This window comes from Hypomesus nipponensis, chromosome 19, assembly GCF_054491055.1.
Source record: "Hypomesus nipponensis isolate SF chromosome 19, ASM5449105v1, whole genome shotgun sequence".
Classification (NCBI taxonomy): Eukaryota; Metazoa; Chordata; class Actinopteri; order Osmeriformes; family Osmeridae; genus Hypomesus; species Hypomesus nipponensis.
Window position 1 is genome coordinate 19,331,669 of NC_140379.1, and position 18,427 is coordinate 19,350,095.

General features: G+C 42.5%; 2 long non-coding RNA genes across 3 annotated transcripts; both read right to left on the reverse strand.

Annotated features, from left to right (window-relative positions):
• Window positions 1-920: 920 nt before the first annotated feature.
• On the reverse strand, window positions 921-5,995 carry LOC146247358 (uncharacterized). Of its 2 annotated transcripts, XR_014732325.1 has the most exons (10): window positions 4,207-5,992; window positions 3,970-4,063; window positions 3,513-3,856; window positions 3,307-3,398; window positions 3,061-3,218; window positions 2,833-2,896; window positions 2,595-2,753; window positions 1,803-1,949; window positions 1,423-1,670; window positions 921-1,011 (listed from the first exon to the last, which is right to left on the reverse strand). It is a non-coding gene; the product is annotated as an uncharacterized LOC146247358 (long non-coding RNA). The 2 variants fall into 2 exon arrangements; XR_014732324.1 differs by lacking the exon at window positions 921-1,011 and having other exon boundaries at window positions 1,369-1,670; window positions 4,207-5,995.
• Window positions 5,996-7,444: 1,449 nt separating this feature from the next.
• On the reverse strand, window positions 7,445-8,034 carry LOC146247359 (uncharacterized). The gene is made up of 3 exons (XR_014732221.1): window positions 7,944-8,034; window positions 7,742-7,850; window positions 7,445-7,665 (listed from the first exon to the last, which is right to left on the reverse strand). It is a non-coding gene; the product is annotated as an uncharacterized LOC146247359 (long non-coding RNA).
• Between the last annotated feature and the right edge of the window lie 10,393 nt (window positions 8,035-18,427).

Below are 18,427 nucleotides of genomic sequence, written 5' to 3' on the forward strand. Positions count from 1 at the left end.
CATTTCTTTCAAATAGATTATCTAGACAGGCGTTAGCAATGAGCCAGACTGCTGTCCGTTTTCTGGCTATTTTTTCGGAAGCTTCCCTTCTAATGCCGACTACAGCTAGTCTAGCTCAAGTCATTTGATGTGTGTAGAAACGTATTTAGCATTCTACCTATGCTATATACAGGACACGTTAGCATTGTTAATAACTGTTAGCACAACATCGTACTGTCCTTACAGCTTGCGGTTGCAATGAGCATAGAGTCGGAACAGCACCTCTTTCCAGGTTCAGCTTCCTGGCAAATCCTGCTTGAAATTGTCCAAGGTTGTCAAAACTGTCTTGGGTGAAATGTTCAGAGCAAATGAATGATTGAGTGTCGAACTTCGCCGGGATCTTCTCATAAACAGCAGCCATGCCTGGCGAATGTTTGGCTCCTTGGGTAGACTGTGAGTGTTAGCCTTCCCTGTACACCCTGGAACACACCATTTACGACCGTGGTCCTTTTTCAATATCCTTTTGTTGCAGGTCCATGGACTGTGCTGAGTTCAATTTTACATGGAATGTCGTAATTTCTGCGTTCCCAGTCGGAAATGTTATAATGTTAAAATTGTATTTTTGTTTTTCTACCAGACAACCCAGCATGACGTGACGCTAACTTTTAATCTAAGTCTTCTCTTCATAGGTAGTCTACTCTTACCTCCACCAAGCAAAGGATCAGACGGTTGCTTGTAGGCTTACATAAGCCAGGCCAAGTCAATGTTTATAAAAATAATACCAAAGTTTATTGGACAATATAACACAAAACCCATGGGACACAAGAAAGTGCAATATTAGAACACTTTGAATACAAATAGTAGATCATAGACTCGGAAGTACAAGGAGGCCGGGAACGTAGCTACCAGGTTGTAAATACAACAATCTGGCGGTGAGTGGAGGGCAAACCAGGGTATGTCACCGCAAGTTATTGGGAAACTGGACCGCAGGTGTGGATCTTGCGCAGGTAGGATGGACTGGATCACTGGAGCCTGGAGATGCACACAAACACAGACAAACATAAAGACAGAAACAGAAAGACAAGCAGAGCCTGTGGAGGGCTTACGCCCAGCAGGTACAGGTACAGAAAGAAAGAAGGGTTAGTATGTAAATATAATATGAGCCAAAATATGTATTGTACAAAGTGTTCATTAACTACTACTGAGTCTTACTGCCTGAAATAAGGGGAATAGAAACATGGAAATATATTGTAATGCCTTATTTTGGTAGCAGATGTTATGGGATATCAGTGGTAGGCTACATGATCTGATGTAGAGCATGGTGTTGATAAAACAAGTACATAGACCTGAAGCAAGAAAAGTAAAATGTATTGATTTCCAGTCAAGAAATTGTTCTAGAAAAGCATTTATTTGTCTCACAATACCCAAATTCAAATGCATTACAGATATTCGGTTGATGCCTAGGTGTTGACATCGTCGTCATCATCTGAGCTGGTGTCAGAGCTTAAACATTCCTGGCCCTCTTCCAGGAGTTTTTTCCAAGTCCAGGTCAGGTTCTGTAAGATCCAGGTGAAGGTGTTGGAGATATGTCTGTCTCACTACAGCCTGGTGAGACTTCATCTCTGTAAGTTTCCTCTGGCGCAAACTTTGGAGTCCATTCCTTCCTTTTGGTGACAGGTTCCAACAGTCACCTAAATAAATAAATAAGCTTATTTAAACATTTGCGCCCTCAATGGAAAACACCAGAGTAACCTAATTAAAACTGCTACTAAATTGCAACAATGTAAAATTAGTTAATGTGTACATGCACACTTTTTTGTTACCAGAGATTGACTGCTCCAAGACCTCGAGACATCTCTTCAGGTATTCCCAGTGCTGCTTCATCTCTTTGACGAGGACCACTTCTTCCTCCTCCAGCCTCCGGATACCCATGACTTTCTCAAAGACCTTTTTTGTGAGAATGTCAGTATCTGAAGCAAAAAGTTGTTAACAAAAATAAGTACAAAAGACTTCTGTGGTTCTGTGGTTAAGAACACAAAATAATAGGAATACATTAATACAATGATAACATTTTGTAAAACTATTTTATCTCATAAGTATTAAGTGTTATTTCCTAATTGCCTTTGCCTCTAAAGTATCGAAAGTGGCTATTACTACCCACAAACCTTTTTCGCAGGTTAAAAAGCAATCTAAAAGCAGTTAGGAAATAACTTACTGCTCAGGTGGAGTCAGGTGACTGAGCGGTTAGGGAATCGGCTAGTAATCGGAAGGTTGCCAGTTTGATTTCCTGCCGTGCCCAAGGACGTTGTGTCCTTGGGCAAGGCACTTCACCCTACTTGCCTCGGGGGAATGTCCCTGTACTTACTGTAAGTCGCTCTGGAGAAGAACGTCTGCTAAATGACTAAATATTATATAAATGCACTCTGTAAAAAAAAAATCCTGTTTTCCTGTGTTTAACGGTCAGCCCAGTTCATCGCAAAAACATCATGAAATATATTACAATTCGAAGGAAACTTTAATTCAAGTAACCATAAGAAGCATGAGCGAAAAGTGCTGGACAACATAAAAAGCACTACTTTGATTTGCTCACTTTTTGACAATTATAGGCTACATACCAGATGTTGGAATGTGCCAGGGGAATATGTATTCCGGCTGAAAGATTAACTCCACTGCCTTCACTCTTTCGGATGGCTGGACAAATGGTTATGTTCCAGGACCAGAGCAGCCAGCTTCCCTTTCTCCTCTCTTATTTTGGCTCTCATCCTTGTTTGTGTCTGAAAAACATTAACATAGACATGTGTCCTAGATTGACATTATGCTGGTTTCTTGAACCAATCTTTTTCTCTAACAAACCATTCTGCCTGTACAGCCGGTGAGTCCTCCGCCTGATGCTGGCAGACATTTCCTCCATCTTCTTCTGCAACTCCACAGGTGCACCACCCAAGTACAAACATGAGTTGAGGACAGAAAATACTTTTATGCACTTTCTTGCTAAACCCAGATCGACAGTCATTCATATGACATTTGTAGTCTATCAGGAGTAGTAAAATTATATAATGTTCATTTTGTGAATGGACATACCACTCTCAGCCCACTCCTGAACATCGGTCACCCATTGCAGTATTGTGGAGTTGTCAACTGACAGCCCTGTCGTTAAGGCCTCCAGGCTGTTTTTTAGTTGTTCCAGACTCCAAAAAACTCCAAAAAACCCAAATGCTTATGCACTTTACGACATACAACTAAAACAAAGACTGAATGAGATGGTTGATCAACAGGATATATATATATATATATATGCTTTATTGCATTGAGAACATTCCAAGGTACCTTCAGGAATCGTCTGCTGAGGTAGAAGCTCATGTTCTGGACCTTGGCTTGGTTCCATCCCATGCACAATAGTGTGATCATGTCAGTGCGAGCTGCAAAGGAACATTGGTCAGTGCAAGGGCATGCTCTAGAATGCATGTTGATGTGAAATAAGTCAATATGCTTACCAGCTTTTGACATATGGAAGTAAAAGTTTGGTTCAGTACCTCACACTTCATTCCATGGGCCTTTGCATGGAGGACGGAAAGAAAGGGCTTCATGCCTAGAAGATGTTGTAGTTCGGGCATACTCTGCAGACCTTCTGCAAGTAGGGCCAGTACTTGCACATAAGATCAGTGCAGAAAAAAGTTGCAGTGTTGCCCAATTCCTTCTGCAAGTAGAGGGCATATGCATATATTTCCCCCCTAAACATATTAAGGTCTCTAAGGATTGTGCCATGCCTGCAGACAGCCAGCTCAATGCCCTCTTCATCAAGCTTGCTGCTAGATTTTCTGGAGATCTCCTTAGCAGCAGCAAATTCAGCACCACCACAGACACCCTTTCCGGGAACCTTCAGATAAACACACACAAAATCCCTTAAAATGTTCAATGAAGGTCTACACAATATTTAAAATTCTAACTTGTAATCAAATAATAACTATGTCACAAACAGAAATTACTTACATGCTTGGTGGCCTTGTGGACATGGTCTACAAACTCTGACACCTTGCTGTTCTCGCAAAGGAAAACACCTTCCAAGTGGCCATGACTGTCCTGACTACACAAAGGAGTTAAATCTGTTAACACATGGTACTCTGCTACACAATGTTTATTACATTGTATTATTTCTATTAATGTCGAAGTGTAAGATTACTGTCCAGATACCTTAGGAGTTATCAGTAAATAGTTTGCATTACATACCTCCCTGCCTTCTTGAAACAATAATGCTTGCGATTGCCATCCACTGTTAACCGCAAGCATTTCGGGAGTGCATAGAGGGCAGACAAACGGCTGCTCCTGGCACATCCTGTCAACCTCATATCTGCAGATGACCCATTCCATGAAACGTTGGTGGAAAGTGTCTCCAGACATTTTACCACTCTGTTTCAAGACAAAATATATATCAGTGAATAGTCTGATACTATGTAGGTTATTTCCTATCTTATTTGTCCAAACATATACAATGTGTATAGTTTACCAGACAGTGATGAATATATCTACTATTAGTGCCACACACGGTACTCACTCATCCAAAGCGCCTGTTTTTTTTGTCTAGCATTGTGGTAAATGCCAGACGGGACAGTCCAGGGGTCTCATTTATAAAGCTTGCGTACGCACAAAACGGGGCTGAAAATGTGCGTACGCCACTTTCCACGCAAAGGTTGTGATTTATAAAAAACTAACTTGACGGGAGAATGTGCGGTCCTCCACGCAAACTCTGACCCTCCTGTAGGCCTACGCACATTTTGAAAACAGTTGGAATTGGCAGATGACCGTACTGTAGTCAGACTGCAGAAATTGAATGTGGGAAGAACATTAGGCCTACTCGTAATATTTATATATTTTGTTTTCCTCACACACGTTTTTTTCATTCAATTTCATGATTATCATGAAGATTACATCCAGCAGTGTTATTTGCGCTTGTACTGAGTGATTCTTGTTCCATTAACACCTTGTACAATCCAACTCAAATTTAAAATAAAAATTCAGCGCTTCCTCCATCAGATTGTCCACTACGGGAGTTCAGGAGGGGGAGATTCCCCGACTGCATGGAATACAGGATAACATCACATATCCTACCTTTAGACAACTGCAGAACACAGTGTACTAAATATATTTATTTAATACTGTGCAAATATCCTCATATGTCAAAAACTGGAAATACAGTCGTCAAGCTCCCGTGCAATCGCTACACTCTACGTCCTCGTTATCAGTCCAGACTTTAATAGATTACTGTTCATAACAAAACGCTTTTGTTTTCAAATTGTATCTCGACTCGCAGTATCACTGCCACAGTTGACGCCACTCGCACAGTCTTTTTTAAATTGGTGATCTACCGGCCACCACATTTTCGGAATTTTCGGGCTCCACCAAAAGGCCAACAGTGTCTGAGAAGTTGTCATGCGCTATGATTCATCGTAAATAACAATCCTATGCCAGGGTCATGATGAGATACTAGACTAGCATTCATGAGGTGCTTTGCATTGACTATTTATTGTTAAAAAGGCGTGTTCAGGGCGGGGTACAATGCTGATTCACGTACGCACACTTGTGAGTAATCTGTGATTTATAAAGGGAACATTGCGTACAGGTGTGCGTACGCACGGTTTTATAAATCTGAATTTTTGTGTGCGTACGCCATTTTAGGCTTTTGGGCGTACGTACACTTTTAGTAAGAATCCTACGCACAGTTTTATAAATGCGACCCCAGGTGCTGACATTTTTAACTCCAGGTCGTCGTCGTCGTCATCTGCCGCTTGTCCGGGGATCGGGTCGCGGGGGCAACGACCTAAGCAGGGAGGCCCAGGCTTCCCTCTCCCCGGCCACTTCCACCACCTCTTCCTGGGGGACCCCGAGGCGTTCCCAGGCCAGCCGAGTGTCCTGGGTCTGCCCCGGGGCCTCTTCCCAGTGGGACGTGCCCGGAACACCTCACCAGGGAGGCGTCCAGGAGGCATCCTAATCAGATGCCCGAGCCACCTCAGCTGGCTCCTCTCGACGCGGAGGAGCAGCGGTTCTACTCTGAGCCCCTCCCGGATGACCAAGCTTCTCACCCTATCTCTAAGGGAGAGCCCGGACACCCTGCGGAGAAAGCTCATTTCGGCCGCTTGTATTCGCGATCTCGTTCTTTCGGTCACTACCCATAGTTCGTGACCATAGGTGAGGGTAGGAACGTAGATTAACTCCAGGTATTACTGAAAAACGTCAACATGAAACAGGCTATTGAAGTTGGCCGTCCCTGGCCAGTACCCACTTTGCACAACGTCTTCCAGCACAGGTGTCCAGTAAGAGGCACGACATTGACAATGTGCCTCAGGGAGGACAAGATCATAGCGACCTAAAGTGATAATAATGTCACAGGACATTTTTTTTTTTTTGTCATTTAGCAGACGCTCTTATCCAGAGCGACTTACAGTAAGTACAGGGACATTCCCCCCGAGGCAAGTAGGGCGAAGTGCCTTGCCCAAGGACACAACGTCATTTGACTTGGCCGAGAATCAAACTGGCGACCTTCAGATTACCAGCCTCATTCTCTCACCGTTCAGCCACCTGATTCCCTTAATGGCAATATATGTGTTTGTTGATATTCACTGCTACCTGCAAGATTAGGCGTGTTCACATGTGATATTAATAAAATGATTGTTATCCTTAAATGAAAATGTGTAAAACTCACCATTCATGGTCACTAAAACAATGGACCTCCCCACACTAACAGTCATGGGTAGCTGGCAGGTTTGGCAAGCTGATACCTCTAAAGGTAGAAGTTGAGCTACAAAGATGTTTAAAAGACACAGCATGGGGATTGTGTATTAGTAATCTTGCGTCTAATGTCCTAATAGTCATTGCATAAGTGCCTCAAGCCATATCCAACATTTGACAGTATTGACGTTAGATTACATTTATAGACATTTAGAGGAGGTTTCATGACCAAACAGGCGGAGTCAGATGGCTGAGCGGTGAGGGAGTCGGGCTAGTAATCAGAAGGTTGCTGGATTTATTCCCCGCCGTGCCAAATGACGTTGTGTCCTTGGGCAAGGCACTTCACCCTACTTGCCTCAGGGGGGGGGGAATGTCCCTGTACTTACTGTAAGTTGCTCTGGATAAGAGCGTCTGCTAAAAATGTAAACACCTTACCTTGGTGGGTTAGGGAATATTGCCCGTCAGCATCCTGGCTGAAAAATGAGGTGGGAGGCACAAGGTGGAGGTAGCAGAACATGTCTGGTGTGTTGCTCTTTGTCACAGGCCATGCACAGATACTGGTGAGGTAAGCACACACTACACCTCATCACAGCCACTCCTTGCATACACCACTGGCAGGTGGTGGGCAACACTGCCTCATCTGACAGCATGCTGTTGATGAGATGCGGGCGGGACACTTTCCACCTCTCTGCAGAACAGTTATTTCGAATTCCCCAATCTTGTGCCTCTGTGTGTTTCTCACACTCAGGGGCTGCTGGCTGACCATCAAGTAACATTTCTTTGACCGCTTGAAGAAGGGAATCTGTAGATGAAAGAAATTGGTAGTACAGAACATTAACTCGAGAGGTATTTTTTTAGTTTGGCATTACTCACAAAGAACTGATTCTTGATGATCCCTGTACTCAACAAGGTCCTGTGTGTCACTGACAGTGTCCTTGCTTTTCTTTGTTCCAGCCCTGGGTGCTGAGAGAACAATTATTCAGAAGAAATGCATCCTATAATGCTGCATTACTCCAGAACCTTTAATTATTCAACTTACCAGTTGAAGATCGACATTTGTTTGTTTGTGGGACTAATACTCCCCGCACATCTCTCTTTCGCCAACTAATCCTGAACCTGTTTTTTGGGGTCCTTTTTTTGTTCTTGGCCTACAAAAAGATATATGTAATTAACTGGAATAATTACCAAGTTAAGGTACTAGTGTACTGTTCACACAGTTTTAGTTTCATCATCATTATTACCGGTTCAGGATTAAGGTCCTTGGCATAAGCTTGACCTTGTTTCAGAAGCTCCCAAAGATGAGCATCCTCAGCATCTTCCTTTGAAGCCATACTATGGAAAAGTTGTAATATTTGTGTCAAAAAATAATTTACAAAAATGTAGGTCACTACACATATCAGGGGACTTCTATTGTATATGTATTACATATTGGTAGCATAAAGGACGGTCATATTATGGTAACTACTATTGTTTCAATGTTAAACTTACTTGACAGCAGAACTTTGGTTCTTAAAAGAACCGTTGGGGCGGGCCAGAAATGGCGAACACAGAGAAGGACAAAAGGACAAGGCAGACAGACAATAAATATACAGTACAGGAAGACAGACAGACAGATGGACAACAGGCAATGAGACGAGAGGCAGACAAGTAGACAAATAGACTATGGAGGTCAATGTTAGAGAGAGATGACAGAGGAATCTGAGGAGACGTGTGTGTATGTTGGGGGGGGGAGGGGGGGGGCAAAGACAGGTGAGGATATTGGGAAGGAGCAAAACTTACAATTAAAGAAGGGAAAGGTGCACACACAAGCTAGCATCATGGCATTACCGAAAGTTGGTAGAAAACGGCAAAATCCTATTTGGGATTATTTTGACTATGACTGCGTGTCGGACAAAGCAAGTGCCTTGCAGTGGAACTTAGTGGTGAAATATGTGGCCAAAATCCCACAAATCTAAAAGTCCATGTGAGAGGCACGAACAAGGAGGCTAACCTATCTTTCTTGAATAAGATGAAAGACAACGCCAGGCCCCCCTCCCCCAAAACGACAGCTAACCCCGCTAGAGAGCTAGGCAGCGTTTTAGTGCTTTAAAGTGCTTTTCAACTCCTGAATAGCGTTTTCAATGCATTTGCATTGTTTTCTATGAAACTTCTGGGTGGATGGTTTCCCATCAACAATGACTATTCTATCATGTTAATCTTGGTGGTTTATACATGGGAAGAGGGCTTTGGCATTTAAATTGTGTGTTACTAGTCAGTAATATCATGTTTACTTTAGTGCCACTACTATTTTTGAAGTGTTTTTAGTCTGCCTCTTCACTAATGGAAATACTACGTTTAATTGAGTTCTGATTGTATCAATCTGCAGATTGGAGAGTTAAAAAGGGTCATTGACTGGGTTTTTGGGGTATTTCACATTGTACCTTGAGGTCTCCGAATAGGGTAAGTAACATTGGTTGGGCTGAAAATGGCCCGGGTGCTGTTTTATGCCCCCTGATGCATCCTGTGAAATAGCCCTAGAATTAAACGCTAGGTTTTCTCCTTTTATGGTATGCTCATGAATGAGCATGAGATGAGCTGCACGCTGATTGGTTGGTTTACAATGAACGAAGCTGCGGAGAAAACACGCAACACGGCCAACGGCACTCACTGAAACATTGAAGGTGGAAACTTGAAATCAAAACAAACAAATACATTGATTGTGTCTACACAACACTGTTTTCAAAAAATTGACTAGATATCAAATGATAACGTTAGTTGTTTCCACTTCTGTTGTTGAAGCAAACAAGATCTACTTTGGTGGGTAACGTTAGCACTACAGCTTAGCAAACAAACTATCGTGATTCAACTCAGTCAGTTAGCTCTAGCTATCTTGCTGAAAAATAGATCAGGACAAACATACATCTTGAATTGTAGATTTACATGACAACATGGGTTATTTTTTTGAATGAAACACAGTCAGGAACATGAAATAACGTAAGCCCCATAGCCAATAAACTAAATTATCACACATTCTACCGATGCTAGATACTGTGGAAGAAATTTAGATTTCCTGTGTGCTTACATTATTCACTAATCAAGAGAACTAGTCATTGGATACTAGTTAGTATGTTCTCATGTAAGCTTGCTATTAATAAGAGTAGATTGTGTCTATGTGTCAGGGTTCATAGATGTTTGGGATCAGGAGAAAGTACTGGCTAAATGGTCCTTGTCATGACTACAAGGAGAGCTCCAACTATGAACTCTGTAGTTTGAGTGGTCATGTGTTGGGAGCTGTGAATCTCTTTCTCTGAGACTGTTGTAACGTCATTACTGCCTGACTGTCACTATCTATGTTTACATTCTTGTGCCCTATAAAAAACATGGTCCTCTGTCCTTCAGAGCGGAGAGAGACTTGATTGAGACCTAAGCCTGGTGTTGTGTTGTCATTTATTGTCAGAGGTCTGGTTTTCTCTCCCAATCTGCAGATTGATAAATACTTATTAAAATCCAGAACTCAACTGAACTTAGTCACTCTGTTTATGAAGAGACGGACAAAACACTTTCTTCATCAATTGGCGTTGTCAAGCAGCAGGATTGCAGAACCAGATCCAGGAGAGACCCACGGCGGCACCAGTATAAAGCAGAACCCGTGGTGCACAAAACAAAATGGTAAGGGGATCCTTTTCCAAAACCCCATTCATGGACTGCTTTATGCTTGGTGCACCTGCTGTCCTTCTGCGATGCTGGTAACGTAAATAATTTAAGAACCTTTTATTGTGACTTTCAGTTGGGAGCCTGGTCTTAGCAGACCAGAGTCTGCTAGGCCTCAACAGGAGGAAGATAATATTAGGTTTAGTTTAGGTAGAGTTTTGGTTTAGTAAATTTGGGTCATTAAATTGACTTGCTATTTTTACTTTGTCTAGGTCAGAGTTGGCAAACTCTGATAGCATACAAGAACCCTGGTCGCGTGAAGTATTGAAAAAGTATGTAATATAATCTGTATTCTTGATCTGAGGTAAAGGATCTGTTAACAGAGAATTCGGACCGTATTCTTGATCTGAGGTAAAGGATCTGTTAACAGAGAATACGGACCGTATTCTTGACCTGAGGTAAAGGATCTGTTAACAGAGAATACGGACCATACTCTTGATCTGAGGTAAAGGATCTGTTAACAGAGAGTATGGTTTTACAGATACAGACCAGGGGTGAACCAAACAAGGAAAGGTATGTGTTATTTTTTTATGCATGTTTACAGCTGAAAATTTTAGTTGAACAGAGATATTATGTTTGTTTGAATTGTATTAAGTTGAACTGGATTGTATAACGTTTTGTGTTGGGCTTTTCTCTTTTGAACAGAGATCTTATTGGGACTTTTATTTTTGTTTATATTGTAACTGTATTACGTTTTGTTTTGGGCTATTCTTAAGACCAAGCACAGTAGGTGGGTGGTCATAATGTATTAGGGTCAAAGGCTTTATGCGAGAGACCAACTTTAAGGGTAAAATGGTTTTATACAAGTTAGGGATACTTTGACAATGTAAAGGGACAGTTAGGCTTTTAACTGACAAGCTTGGCATTTAATGATCAGCGAGGGACACAATCAAATACTAAGGGAAAGACAGGCTGGCAGTTTATGAATTAACTAGTGTCTTTTAAGCACTAATTGTGTTTTTTTGTTACTTATGAGGTAACGGAGTTGTGGAGATTATTGTATGCGCGTTCCCAAAGAGTTGGGTCTTTGTAGGCGCGTTCCATGATGGAGCGCCCGGAGGGCGAGGATAGTTTGGCTTGAAAAGGGCCATATTTGTAGTTCACAACCACATGATGTTGTAGTTCTTTTATTCTTTAATATTGTGACCGTTTTATAGTGCTACCAGATTGTGCGACTGTTCTACATTGCTATGTGATTTTGTGACGATATTCTAAAGTGCTGTGTGATTCTTGCAGTAAATCATAAAAGTTGGTTACATAGCCTACAGTTATGAGATTTGTTACAGACACTTTGTATTCAGATAAATTGTAATTCAGTATGGGTAATCTAGCTTCCAGTATGGGAGCGATAGAGATGTTGTTAGTCCAGCCCGATATATGTGTGATTTACATGGAATTCAAGCAGTTTCAAGTATAGAGAGATTCCATGCGTGGATTAATCATGACTCGAGACATTGTTTTCCGCTGGAGGAAACGTTTGATGTAAAGATATTGAAGTTTAAAAGGCCATTCTGAAAGACAAGGAAACAAGTCGGACGTGTAAACAATATTAAAGCTGGCAAATGTTGATATGGTTAACTGAATCTAAGAGACAATGTGGCATTTTCTTGAAAAAGTAAGGTCAGATCAAGCTAAAACTGATTCTGATGAATGCTAGTCTATTCAGACAGAGACGAGATGAACAGAAAAGTCATTATTAAAAGGTGATCAGACTGAACAAAGTCATAGAGTGAGGGAACTCAAGACATTGCTTGAACATGTTAGCATGAAGTTGCTTGAACAGACGAACAGGGCCAAAACTAATTGTGAGAAGTCAGTAGTTGTGAAACAGGCTGAAGGTAGCTTAATTCTCAAGTGAAACAAGAGAGTCTGCCTAAGATTTGTAGACTATTTACCGACAATGAAGATGATGCTGTTGCTATAGCTGTGGCTATACAGAGGAGAGCCAGAGACAGGGAAAATGCATTATTAGGGGAAGGAGCGGGTCAGGTACAGCCAGAACAGTACTTACAAGAGAAGGTTGAGGTTCATATCATAACAAATATGATTGGTGAGGTTATTCAGGAAGGCCTGTAACTATCAATTGAACCCCCAGGTATCAATGAACCCTATGGTTGCATATCCAGGCCCTGATGTATGACAGCTTCTGTACCTTTATCGCCCATGGTCAGTGACTGAGCTGAGGGAGCTAGGAAAGGGATTTCCTGACATGAGAGGACTCAGCAACATTTTCTAAGAGATTTGCAAATAGCTATCAATGCTAACATACCTACTTTTATTGATTTGAATCAAGGGTTATAGGGTGAACTCAAGCCTGGTATGTTGAGAAAACATAAAGCATACATTTCTGTTGGTGTTTAATGGTAATAATACTGGAGGAGTGTTGCTTGACTGGAGCAAAGTGTATGATCGCAAACAGAGAAAATATGAGGATCCTAAAGATTATCTGGAAAGACTTACTAGAATGTTTTTTGAAAAAAAACTTTCTGATATTACAGCAGCTGTATCCCCATGCCGCTTTGTCATGTGTTCATATGTGGATTGCTTCCTGAACTCCAGATAGGAGGTAAGAAACAGTTATGGTCTTAGGAGGTCAAGTATCTGGGCCATACACTCAAAGGTACAGAGCGTCTATTGATGCCTGATAGAGTGGAGGCCATCCGATGGATACCGAAGCCTAGAACACCAAAACAACTCTAGGTTCAGTCGGGTATTGTCGTTAGTAGATCCCTGATTATGCTGTGTTGGCTAGACCTCTCCTTGATTAAAAGGAAGGAGACTGATACTCATTTGTTGCGGAAAACTGAAGCTGATAAATCATTTGTATCTCTTAAGCAGGCCTTGGCCAAAGCGCCAGCTCTCGGTCTGCCAAAATACACCAGGGTGTACTGACCCAGCAGCATGGTAATCTTAAGAGGCCTATCGCCTATGTGAGTTTTTCTTTAGATACTGTGGCAGCAGGTTTCCCCCCGTGCTTACGAGCCGTCTGTGCTGCGGCAACATGTGTGGAAGCAACTTCAGATATAGTGCTGGGTCGCCCTTGGCAGTGATGGTTCCTCATGCAGTAAGTGTTTTTCTGTTACGCACCAAAACTCAACACCTGTCAGCCACTAGAGCTACAAAGTATTAACTTTTATTGTTGACTCAAAGTAACATTACATTCCATAGATGCCCCACATTGAAACCAGTTTCATTGTTGCCCACCCCTGATGATGGTGAACCACATGACTGTGAGATGATTGTCGATAAAGTGCTAACACCCAGACCTGATATGTTGTGACAAACTTAGGGATCATCGTCCTGAGCATGGGATGGCTCTCTAAACTCCGGATAAGTGGTCTGCACGGACAGTGAGACATTCGAATCTGGTAAACTGTCTGCACAGCAGGAAGAGTTTTGTTTTGACAAGGGCATGTTGTTTGTCAAAAGGCAAGGTCGTAAATATTCACACTGACTCGAGGTATGGATTTGGAGTTACTCACAATTTTGGTGCCATATGGCCAGAAAGAGGTTTCATTAACTCCTCAGGTGGAGCAATTAAGAATGGAAAGATGATTTGATAATTTTATACTATTACCGAGAAAGCCAACTATTGTTAAGTGTGCAATAGCAGGAAAAATGTTTCAAGAGGAAATACTAGAGCTGATGTTGCAGCAAAGGCTGCGGCCCTCTGATGTGTCCCAGGTTTGTATTTGGTTTTTTTGTGTCTCAGCAACCAGAAACGTGCATTCCCTCTCTTCATGTTGTGGTGGACCTTCAAGTCGCTGCTGATAACACTGAGAGGTATGGTTGGTTATCTGTTGGCTGTGTGAAAGATTCCACGTGCATTGTGTCCTTGGTTGGCTCGCATGGCGCACGGATGTGCCCATACGAGCAAGGGGGGTATGGTCTCCATAGTAAATGCAGATTGGTTTTGCACCTGGTTTTTCCACAAAGGCTGAGCAACATTGTGCTCAGTGTCATATTTACCAGTAGCATAATCCCGGAAAGGAACCAAAGAGAAAAGACCCAGCCCACCCACCACCAAGTGGTCCTTTTATTAATTTACAAATTGATTTTATGCAGATGAAGTGTTGTAATTTTGAGTGTGTACTTGTAATTGTTGTCATGTTTTCTAAATGGGTAGAAGCCTACCCATGTCGGAAAGTTAATGCTACCACGGTAGCCAAGATTTTGTGATGTGATCTGTAGATATGGGATCCTCACAAGACTGTCCAGTGATAGAGGTTCACATTTCACAGGTCAAATTGTTCAGGAACTTTGATAAGCGCTCCAGATCAACCATCATTTCCACTGTCCCTACCACCCACAGTCTGCGGGGGCAGTGGAGAGGCAACATGGAACTTTGAAAAACAAACTAGCCAAGATATGTGGAGACAGGCCTGAAGTGGCCTGATGCACTTCCACTAGCTCTTATGGCCATGAGGTCCACTCCCCAGAGGAGAAATGTACTTTCCCCACACAAGATAGTTGAAGGGAGACCAATGAAATTGCCTGTCTCTCCCACTATCATTGACACAGATGGATATCCACCAAATGGATGATACAATGTTAAACTTTTGTTACGTCCTAACTAGAGCAGCCAGGGTTGTGCATTCACAGGTGAAAAGCTGCCCTGCCTGGGGAGCCATGTCATCCCTATCAACCGGGAGACTACGTGCACGTGAAAGTGCACAAATGGAGGACTGCCTCTCACCGAGATTGAGCTCTCCATAGCTGTTTATCTTGGTGACTCACACAGCTGTGAAAGTGGAGGGTCGTCCAACATGGAACCATGCGACACACTGCAAAACAGCCCCTCCACCAAACAACACGGTGGAGGGTTCCAACGAAGAGCCAGGGACCGGTGGAGGAGCAGGTGCAACTCCAAATGATGCCTGCTCCAACTTCACTTCATTTGTCTCATCCCCACTGGGTTACTCTTCCAGGAGTACACCAAGGGGGATGGAGACCCGTTTGCAGCAGCTGATCCGGGAGCAGGTTCCAGTCCAGCCGACCGATTTGAGCCAGAACCAGGACCCCGCCATTCAGCTCTCCAATCCAAGGATGCTGAGAAGGAGGTCCCAAAGAACACCCACCAGGAGGTGTTGAAGACGTCGAAAGGTGAGTCACATGTGGAGAAAGCCAGAGAGGGGCTGCTGTTGCTACCATGCCTCTCTCCCCCATATGTGATTCATGAAGCAGATGACAGCACCCAGACGGGAAACCAGAGAGAGGAGCCTGGAGAGGGGAAGACACTTTCAGTCTTCCTCCGGCCTCTACATGAAGCAGATGACAGAACCCAGAAAGGGGACGAGAGGATACTGAGGCAGAGGCCCTCGGTTGTTTCAAGGAAACTGAGGCCGCTGCCTGAGCTACGATGCGAGATGAGATCCAGACATACTGACGCACACACCTGACAGACATTTACTGATACTGGACGCAAGAGTCCACAGACATTGCATACATGAGCCACATCGAGAGTCACTATTGCAAGCTCCCAATTATACTGATGTGAACATTGAGATTTATCATAAAGCACACATGAAGAACAATCTGTACAACAACACCTTACTGTGGACGAAAATGACTGGACCAGCATTAGAGGGGACAGACCGTGCATGTATGCTCACCCTCTACTGGATGATTTGAAAGTTCCATTGTATCTGAGTTCAATGTTACTTGTCTTGTATACCATTTGGATGGGTGACATTAATTCCTGACGTTGCTGACTATGCTATTCATACACCTTTAGCATACTACAGAAGATGTAGTATATGGTTGATTGAATGTTCAAATAATTATGGGAAGTTAGTTGAAAAAATACATTTACCACACTGTGTTTATGTATGCTAACAGCCTGTTGCATGATTGCCTGTTGCAGATGGACCTGTAAGTACTGTATAAGGACATCACCATGTTGGCTTCCTCATGTAGCTAACAAGGGCACCATGTGGGGATGTGGTAAGAGTGCTTATCATTTCCTGCGGCCGACTGGTCAGGAACGAGTTACCTTGGGTTTATTGTAGGAGCCCTCAGACCTATAGATGGGTTGCCCCTGCACCCCTTGCTCAAACATTGGTGGCACCGCCACAAAATAAGTATTATTAAAGCAGATGCTAAGAATCTGGGATTACATCACGTGGATTCAATAGTACCTCAGTCACTTGTCATGTTTTCAGCTGCTATTTTCCCTGTGTATGGTGTTATCACTGCCTTTACAGATATTAGGAGCTTAGCACTAGGGTTGGAGTCTATTGGTAATGAGACAGCCAACGCCTTAACTGCGGTTGCTTCTGAGATGAAGGCCATGAGGCAGGTAGTGCTACAGAACCCTATGGCACTGGATTATCTGTTGTCAGCTCTGTGATAGGTCATGACTGATGTACTTTTATCCCAGATGAATCTGCTAATATCACAAATATGCTCACATTAAAGAGATAATTTCAGCTTTGGGGGAAATTGAAGCTTGGAATTGTGCTGACTGACCTCCTTGGTTGGGGTTTCTTTTTCGACTATATTTCAAATGGGAATCACTGGATTGGGCGAGTTAATCGTTGTTGTGCTGATTGTGGTTTGTGCTTGGAAGATGTGTACTTTCTGCTGTGTACCGTGCTGTGCAGTAGGCTCTCGGAAGCATGCCAGTAAAATTATGGTAGCCCAAATCAAGCCACAGACAAAAGCAAGCAAAACTGATGATTACTGTATTAGCCTGAGAATGATGGACTTGTCTGATATGTAATCTCAAGTACAACGTGACTACTTTGCCAATGTAATAAAGATGGCCATTTGCCTCCTTCTATTTTCCAATTGATATACAATGCTGTATGCAATCTGAAGAGATCTGACCTTAACCACAGATCAGTTAATAATAATTAAAGATAATGGTTACTTTATTGCTTGTATACTGTTTGAAATGCTCTGAATTTACATGTAATTAACAGTGTTTGGTCTATACCCTGCTGTGTTGAGCTCACAAGAGCACGACCCGTGGTTATGTCCAGGAGAGAAATATCCCTATGTTTCTAGAATCGTTGATAAAGTGTCATTATGCTGTTTGCTTATGAAGTGAATAGCTGTAAGCTGGTTCTTTTGTAAGGTCCTAGGAAATGCCTGTGTTACTAGGATGAATCAGAGGTTACAATATCACCAAAGTGTATAATGCCATGCAACTTTGAACGAGGAAAGTAGAAGGAGGGTTAAGGTCATTTCTGGGAGCCCTATCTAGAGAACTAAACAAAAGCTATTCACTTCATTGACTTAGTACTTTTTCACCTGATTGGGTACTACCTAATACTTCTTCAAATCCTATAATCATGTATGCTGTACTGAGTAGTAACAGATACTGTATTGTTTGATTGTTAAGGTATTGACATGTTATGAAACTTGTGAAATGTAAGGCACTACAGCAGGTCCCAGGTAAACAGTTGATGAATGATTGTTGTGTTGACGTTAAACGTCAAAAGGGGGGACTGTGGAAGAAATTTAGATTTCCTGTGTGCTTACATTATTCACTAATCAAGAGAACTAGTCATTGGATACTAGTTAGTATGTTCTCATGTATGCCTGCTATTAATAAGAGTAGATTGTGTCTATGTGTCAGGGTTAATAGATGTTTGAGATCAGGAGAAAGTACTGGCTAAATGGTCCTTGTCATGACTACAAGGAGAGCTCCAACTATGAACTCTGTAGTTTGAGTGGTCATGTGTTGGGAGCTGTGAATCTCTTTCTCTGAGACTGTTGTAACGTCATTACTGCCTGACTGTCACTATCTATGTTTACATTCTTGTGCCCTATAAAAGATGGTCCTCTGTCCTTCAGAGCGGAGAGAGACTTGATTGAGACCTAAGCCTGGTGTTGTGTTGTCATTTATTGTCAGAGGTCTGGTTCTCTCCCAATCTGCAGATTGATAAATACTTATTAAAATCCAGAACTCAACTGAACACTGAACAACTGAGTCACTCTGTTTATGAAGAGACGGACAAAACACTTTCTTCATCAATACAGACAAGATACGTTAGCATTGCTAATAACTGTTAGCGACAACATCATACTA